Genomic DNA, 8207 nt, shown 5'->3' on the forward strand with positions numbered 1-8207 from the left:
AGCAACTACATATACTCCAAATTGTAAAACTGTGGCTCCCTCACGCTTTGTAATAATAGTGCATGCTTGTATGGACATGTGTGAAACCAGGATTTCTAAACACTTGCTGTAATTTTGCATACCAGGGCTTGGGGTCCTGACAAGTCCATACAAACGCCTGTTACATCTGACACAGATGCTCAACTTTCCATGTTTGACAAACCCTTCTGTTGCGTTACGTAGTACATGCTCCTGAAGATCCCATTCAAGAAAGCTGATTTCACATACAAAGTGATCAACCTCCCAGCTATTTTTTGCTTCGAAATCCATAAAGTGCTCACGAGATGTTGAATCCGTTAACTGGTGCACAAACCTGCATCAAAATCGATAACTTATGTTTTGAACAGACCCTTTTCGAAACACGTCCTCGCCTTAATTTTCACATCTTCACTCGTTTCAGGTAGTTCTTCGTCAATGTTATATACCCAACTTCAAGCTTTCAGGGTTTTGTTTCCTTCAATATCCCCATGCTAAGTTTCAGGCACCTTCCAAGGACTGCTCTTTAGATGCCAGGTTATAAGTATCTGGCCTCTCCACACCTAAAATAATATTTCCTCTCAACCTCTAGTTCTATCTTGTATTACACAATATCATTCAATTGAGCTGAGACGTATTTTTTGGAGTACTGCTCTTGTTCCGACTCTTCCATTTGTACTTCACTGATTGCTAGATGATACCAGGTGACTGAATAGGAGTTTGAAATGATAGGAGTTCTTTCAATTGTGTCTTCTCTTTTCCAGTCACACCAATTCCAGCCCCATGTCTATTGCTTCCACAAATAACATGTCTCTGCTCGACCAAAATCTTTTTCTCTTTAGGGTCATACAATCGATGGGCGTTTGTACCAGGCTCTCTTCCAACGTACACACATTTTACACTACGATCATCCAAGTTTCGTCGGTTGAATACTGGGTATCCATTCATAAATAACACAACCAACAAAAAAATCCTATGTGGCTCAGACCAGGCGTTTAACCAATAACCAAGCTCATACGGGTATAGCTTGAAGAGCCGTGTGGGTAGCCTGATTAAGTACGTACACGGACTACCACTGATGCATAGCGTCATTCACCCCAAAGTTCAGGTGGAACCATCCTTGGACCTTCATGGAACATCCCTCGTCCATCGCACACACCAAAATTGTTCTACTTTTTTTTCCGCTCACAACCATGCAAGTTTGTTGAAGGGTGGGTAGGGATGCAGGGGTATGGCCTAACAATCACCACTATCCTCACACAAACAGTTGTGAATTGTGAGAACAAAACTTCAACACCTCAGTAAAATTTTTAATCCGTCTTAATATGTGGCAAAGTTTGCCTCTCTCAGTTAAAATTTCTTATCCGGAGTCCCGCACGCTCCGATATTCTGCATCATAGTGCACCCGAACAAATTTGAAAGTTGAAAACAACCTTACAGAACTCCATACACGTCATGCCACCCGAGGGTTTCTAGCTTGTCATCGGTCTCCGTCTGATAGCCCTCGATCCACTCATGCTTTAGTTGAACTGGATATCCGCTGACTCACGTGTTTGTCTACTTGATCAGCTCTCGATGAGCAACAATTTTTCTTCATATCTATAGTTTGCTATTTAAGTGTCTGTTTGCATGTTATATTTTATAAACGTTTTTATGACTTTAATATATTATTATTTAAACAAAATATTTGAATAGGTAATAATTATGCTAAAATATTCCATATTTGAGATCCAAATGTGTAGTAATACTATATATCTATATTAATAACTTCTTTGATGTTCAAATGTTATACAAATAAACTATATACACATACTATAAAATGTTGTCAATATACAGTCGTTTATATGGCCGTTGTCTATTAGACAGAGCAACCGATGTTGCTGTCCGGTGATGTCTATGTGAAAAACAAAAGACATCGCAGGTTTATGGCCGTGTCTATTAGCCTCTTTTGAGTCAAAATATTGCAATACACAGTGTTGAAAAGTCTATGTAATGTGTTCTTGAACTTTAAAAAACCTAGGTGAGGGGTTTGGGTGGGAGGTGAAGTGATATATGACTAGACAAACGGTGTTTTAAAGTATAACGTTGATGCTATGCTTGTCATCCACAATCAAGTTTTAATTTATTAAAACCCTGATGTTTATTAGGAATCTTGTTGAGCAATTATGCTGTCAAACTTTAAAACTGCTATGGATGTGGGCATACGACTTGAAAAAACTTGTAAATTGAAGTGAAATAATGAGATCTAGACATGAGAGCTTCATGTAATAGGGAGTGGTGTTTATACTAAAAAGATGATAATAAAGACTTTATTGGAAACTTCATATATTAGATCGAAACTCAAAAATCATAACCAACATTCAATTAAACCAATATAGTTACAAATAAAAATGAATCCAAAATAAGAAGTAAATATATGACAATTACAAATTAGGCATGAATTAATCGGGAACAAATCATCAGATTTATGATATATGGAGAACATCATAAAAATGATTGTTGTGGACCGTGGGCGATATAGTGTTTACACTAAAAAAAAGAGATAAATTTAGGCTTAATTTGGAAATTTTATCTTAGACTGAAATCCAAAATAAAACCACCCATTGGATTAAATCCACATATGTAAAATTAAAAATAAATCCAAAATAAAAATTAAATATATGGCATGGCTTACCTAATAGGTGGTGGATCGGGCACAAATCGTCAAATATGATATATTGAAAAAGATCATTCAGAAATGATTGTTGTGGATGGTGCTGATGTGGTGATTACCCTAAAAATGATAATTAGTAAGAGACACTGATATGGGAGGAGGGGTGAAACGAGGATTTGGAATCCACATGGCATGGGAGACAGAACGGCAACGCGCGTACAGGGTTCGGTTTTAAATTGTGCACGCGGTGAAGAAATAAGACAAACAGAGGTTTTTATTATCGGTTTAGTTTGGTGAGAAGAGCATAGCTGCACTGTAGAATAGGTTTTGAAATTTTTTGGGCTACCTGGGCTGAAATTAGATTGGGCCAGCAATGATATATAGAAAATTTTATAAAATATTTTTTTTGGTCGGGCTGCACCTCCCTAGACATGGGCTAGTTCCGTCCCTGTACGTAAGATAAGGTATGAACCAGAAGGTGATGCGAAGGTGGAATTTTATAAAGATAGAATAAGGAGATGAAGGGATGATTGTATGAAGTGAATGAATGTAGAATGATTTTTATTTTCATAAGAGATGGAAACGTGGAATCAGTTACTTTTCAAGCTCTTATCAAAATAAAAAATCACTCTACATTCATCATCCGTCATACACTGATCCCTTCAGCTCTTATATTTCTCTCTAAGTTAAAATTCCACTTCGCATCAGCCTGTCTTTCATAAGTTTACCTTCCGTACACGGGCGGAACTAGCCGAGGGCCGCAACCCGTCCCATAAATTTTTTTATATATCCTTGCATAGCCCAATATATTTTCAGCTCAGGTAGTCCGAAAATTCCAAACCTAATTCTGTAGTGCAGCTATGCTTCTCGAGCAAAACTAAACGTATAAACACCTATGTGTCTCTATTCTTCACAGCCTGCACAATTAAAACGGCCGCTAATCCGCCGTTGCCGCTCTGTCTCTCAACTGGATTCAAAATACTAGTTCCGCCACCTCATGAGTCTCTCTTCTTAATTTATCATTTTTGTGTAATCACTTACATCACCACCATCCACAACAATAATTTTGTTGATCTTTCATATATCATATATGTGATGATTTGTGCCCGTTGCACGCCTAATGGGTAAGCCATTGCCATAATTTATTTTATTTTGGATTTATTTTTAATTTTACATAGTTGGATTTAATCCAATGATGAGTTTTATTTTTGAATTCAATCTAAGATAGAAATTTTCCAATTAAGCGTAAATTTATTTTGTTTTAGTGTAAACATTATATCACCACCGTCCACAACAATAATTTTTATGATGTTCTCGATATATCATAAATCTGACTATTTGTGACCGATAAATTCATGCCTAATCTGTAAGTCATTACCATATATTTACTTCTTATTTTTGATTATTTTTATTTGTACATATATTGAGTTTAATTGAATGTTGGATTGATTTTTGAGTTCCATCTAAGAATAAACACTACTCTCTCCGTGTCATTTGATTGTTTACGTTCACTGTTTGTCTCCCATAAATATAGTTCTATAACTTTTTTTCATAAAAGTTTAAACGTTAAACTTTTATTTAGGAAAAAAAATTGGAAATTATTATGAAACTATAGGATTATTAAAATGCGTGCCAAAAATTAACATAACTTAACCGGTTAGGACATAGGGAATATAACACCCCTATCCACAAGATCATTGTTATCATGTTTCTTTGATATATCATATATTTGACGATTTGTGCTTGATTCATGCATAATCAATAAGCCATATAATATAATAATATCTTATATTGGGATTTCTTCTTCTTTGTACATATCGAGTTAATGGATGTTGGGTTGTGATTTTTGAGTCCCAATAGATGATTAAAGTTTCAATAAAGCATAAAATATCATGATATAATTACATGAAATCTTATCATGACACACTTTAATTATCTTTTAGTTTTTTTGTTATTGTTCGGTCTCTTTTATGAAATTATATATATGCATATATCTTTGTATATTTAAATGAGTCCTTGACATTTTTTTATTGCAAAAATAATTTCAGGTTCATTTTATATCAGTATATGTGAAAGAATTATTCTAAACAATGAAGAAATTGCTCCAACATGACTCCAAATGCCTTCTTCATCATGTGCTAAGCATTAATATCTTTTATGTAGTTAATATGTTTGTACTAGTTATTTATTTTAATTTAATTAGTAAATTCTCTTGTTAAAATTTTTATCATAGGATTTTAAATTGATGGATATATTTGTGGAAATATTTATGCTTTTCATTGGAAAATAAATAAATATATATTTATTTAGTATATGATTATAACACTCATTGATGAAATTTTAATTTTCAATTAACATGTTATGTTCGGAAATAAGTACAAAAAAAACCATAAATTTTTGTAATTTTGTTTCATCTTTCCCTTACAATATGGATTTAAGTTCTATTAGTTTATATTTATATCTTTCCCCTATTTTTTAAGTGTTTTGTATACTTTAAATTAATATTATGAGTTAAAAATGTGACATTATGCACGCAAACACATGTTCTTTTCATATTTTAACAACCATGAGTTTTTCTACCTAATTATAAGAGATTTATAATTACTATGCATTTAGGTGCAAAAAATTCATGACTTTTAAAAATATTTTTGTTAAGGGAGGTTGTACCTTAAGGTTGTAACATTTATATTGTTCAATTAACATTATAGTTCATTATATATATATATGTGTATGTATATATGTATATATAGAGAGAGAGAGTCGATTTTTTTGTATTATATTTATTCACAACAGTCCAGGCCTATTTTTATTTCATCATTTAACGACATATTTGATATATAATATTTACTAGCATAGCAAAATTAAAGTCGATTATGATTGTTCATTATAATAATATACACTTTTTCGTATGGAATGATGTTGGATGTTGTGTAGCATATAGATATATATATATCAGACACAAACCACACATATAATAAATATAATATAGATTCAGACACAAACCACACATATAATATATATATAATAAGACACCCGCATACATACACACACACACACACATATATATATAAATATATATATATATATATAGATATAATATAGATATACATACACTATTTTTGGCACGCTCATCACTTTTCCACCGTTTTATTACAAAGACTCAGGGGTAATTTGGGCAATATTAAAAAATTATTATAGATGGACCTTTATTTATAATTTTTTTGACCTCTAACGATACTCCCTCCTTCCCATTTTAATTGTCCACTTTGCACAAATCACACAAATTAAGAGTATTAAATGTGATATGTTGTTATCATTGCCATGCATTGGTTATACAAATATACTACTAAGTTTTCATTCATTTGGTTAAAAGTCAACATAGTTTGCATTGTAAATAATGAACATTGTGTCAACTAGTAAATGTTAACATTGAAACTTGTTATAATTTGTATTGGACAAAGAAAATGGACAAATAATATGGGAAATTTTTTCTTGACAAAGTGGGACTATTAATATGGGAAGGAGGGAGTATTTTTTTTAAATTTCTAAAAAAAACGAAAGTCGTAGAGAACGAAAAGATCCTTTTAAAACAAATAAATTTAAAATTATTGAAATTTTTTTTGTAATTTTTTAATAGATTATAAAAATTAGAGATCTTTGTAAAATTCGTAATAAATTCAATTAATTTCAGGATTTCGATGATTTTTTGATAATTCGGAAACACTTTCAATTATTTATAACTTTTGTTCATGTGTCTCCTTTTCGAAATATATTTGAAACTAATAAAATGTATTTAGAACTCATGTTTTTTAGGTAATAAAGTGATTTTGGCCAAAATGAGTGGGGTGCCAAATAGAATAAACTCTGATTTTAATGAATTTCTATATAAATTAGAAAATTATAACTATCTTGATTTTATGCGATGTTTTGGGCATGTGGAATAAATTATATGTAAACTGTTTGGATGTAAGCAAACAATCTGGTCAATTATGGTGAGTTTATGGAAACATAAAATAAAACAAACAATATCACAAAAATCATTATAAAAGTCCCAAAAAAATCCAAAATCACCATTTTATAAAAATCTAAAAAAGTCTATTAATATTTAAATATTATCATATTTTAATAAATTCTCAATAATCTCAATTAATATATTGTCAGATTTTAATGAATATTAAATAATCTCAATATGTCATAAATATTAATTAATTTTCTTAATAATCTCAATTGAATGTCATCTCGTTTTAAGTAGATTTTTAAATACTAATTGTATACCACACGATTTTATTATGATAATTTAAAATCTTTGTTGAATATCTCAAAATTCCAATGTGTTTTTAAAATCCGAACTGAATATATTTTCTTAGAGAAATAAATAAATAATGAAAAATCTAGATATAATGTGCTCCATATAAGGAGAGATACATGCCCTATTATAATGTTTGATAATATTTACTTGATCTCATATACCAAAATCTAAAAGATGATGTGAAAAAATTTTATATTTTTCTTTTTGAAAAATTAGTATTATTTTGGTTAATTTGTCCAATAGATATCAAAAATGAGAATCGGGATACATAGAAGAATGTGTGAAGATACAATGGCCAGCCTATCCTAGTAGTCTTATACAGGAACACAGTGTTTGTACTTTGTATCTGTTCTCCTTCATGGCTCGGGATAAACTGTATGTTTTCTTTTCATTTTGTTCTGTTTAGAAGAAAACACGGTGCTTAGTGGCCAAAAGAACGGGGATATAGGATGCACGCTTGTCTTAAACCATAGCAATCTACTAGGGAGGTAATGATTTTCAATTTTTATATATCAATATCAGAGGTGATTAAAATATATGGCACTAGATTTTAATAGGGCACTGACTGATTTTGAATGGACTGGGTGATCGTTTTAGATCAGTATCCTAAAAGTATGAGTTTTTGAAGAATTATTGTGGTTTGATCATTGATGTATAACGAAATGACAACAAGCTCACCCTGCCTCTTGGTCTTGGTTGTTATTTCATGAATTCTTTCCTTTTGAGGTTCAAAAACGTAGATTTTGATAATCTTTTGATGTGATACTGTGCTCTAAGTTTATTTGTATTAAAGAATGGTCAGCAATCAAGGGTGTAATTATTCCATACACTAGATTTTTAGCTCTAGTTGTAAAACTGAGTAATATATATGAAACACAAGACTGATCGCTACCTTTCATGTACTAGTTTAGTTTTCTTGTTTATATATGGCTTGTGATTTATCTTTTATGTTTCTGTTTAAATTTGTAAATAATTAATTCAACAATATTTATTCCACCACCCAACAAAATCCATGATATCAGAAATTATAACTCAACCCCATACCACTATTGTGCTATTTCTGATTCCAACCCCATGCCTTTCTCCAACCAAACAGCATTAAGTACTACAATATTAATGAATATGAAAAGTTGAACTATATTGGAGAACAAAACCCTCTTGAAGCTTAGTTATGAGTTTCATTTCACTTAGATTTATGAAGCATGCACATTTTTATTATGTTTTTTATTT

The sequence above is a fragment of the Daucus carota genome, chromosome 8, assembly GCF_001625215.2.
Source record: "Daucus carota subsp. sativus chromosome 8, DH1 v3.0, whole genome shotgun sequence".
Lineage (NCBI taxonomy): Eukaryota > Viridiplantae > Streptophyta > Magnoliopsida > Apiales > Apiaceae > Daucus > Daucus carota.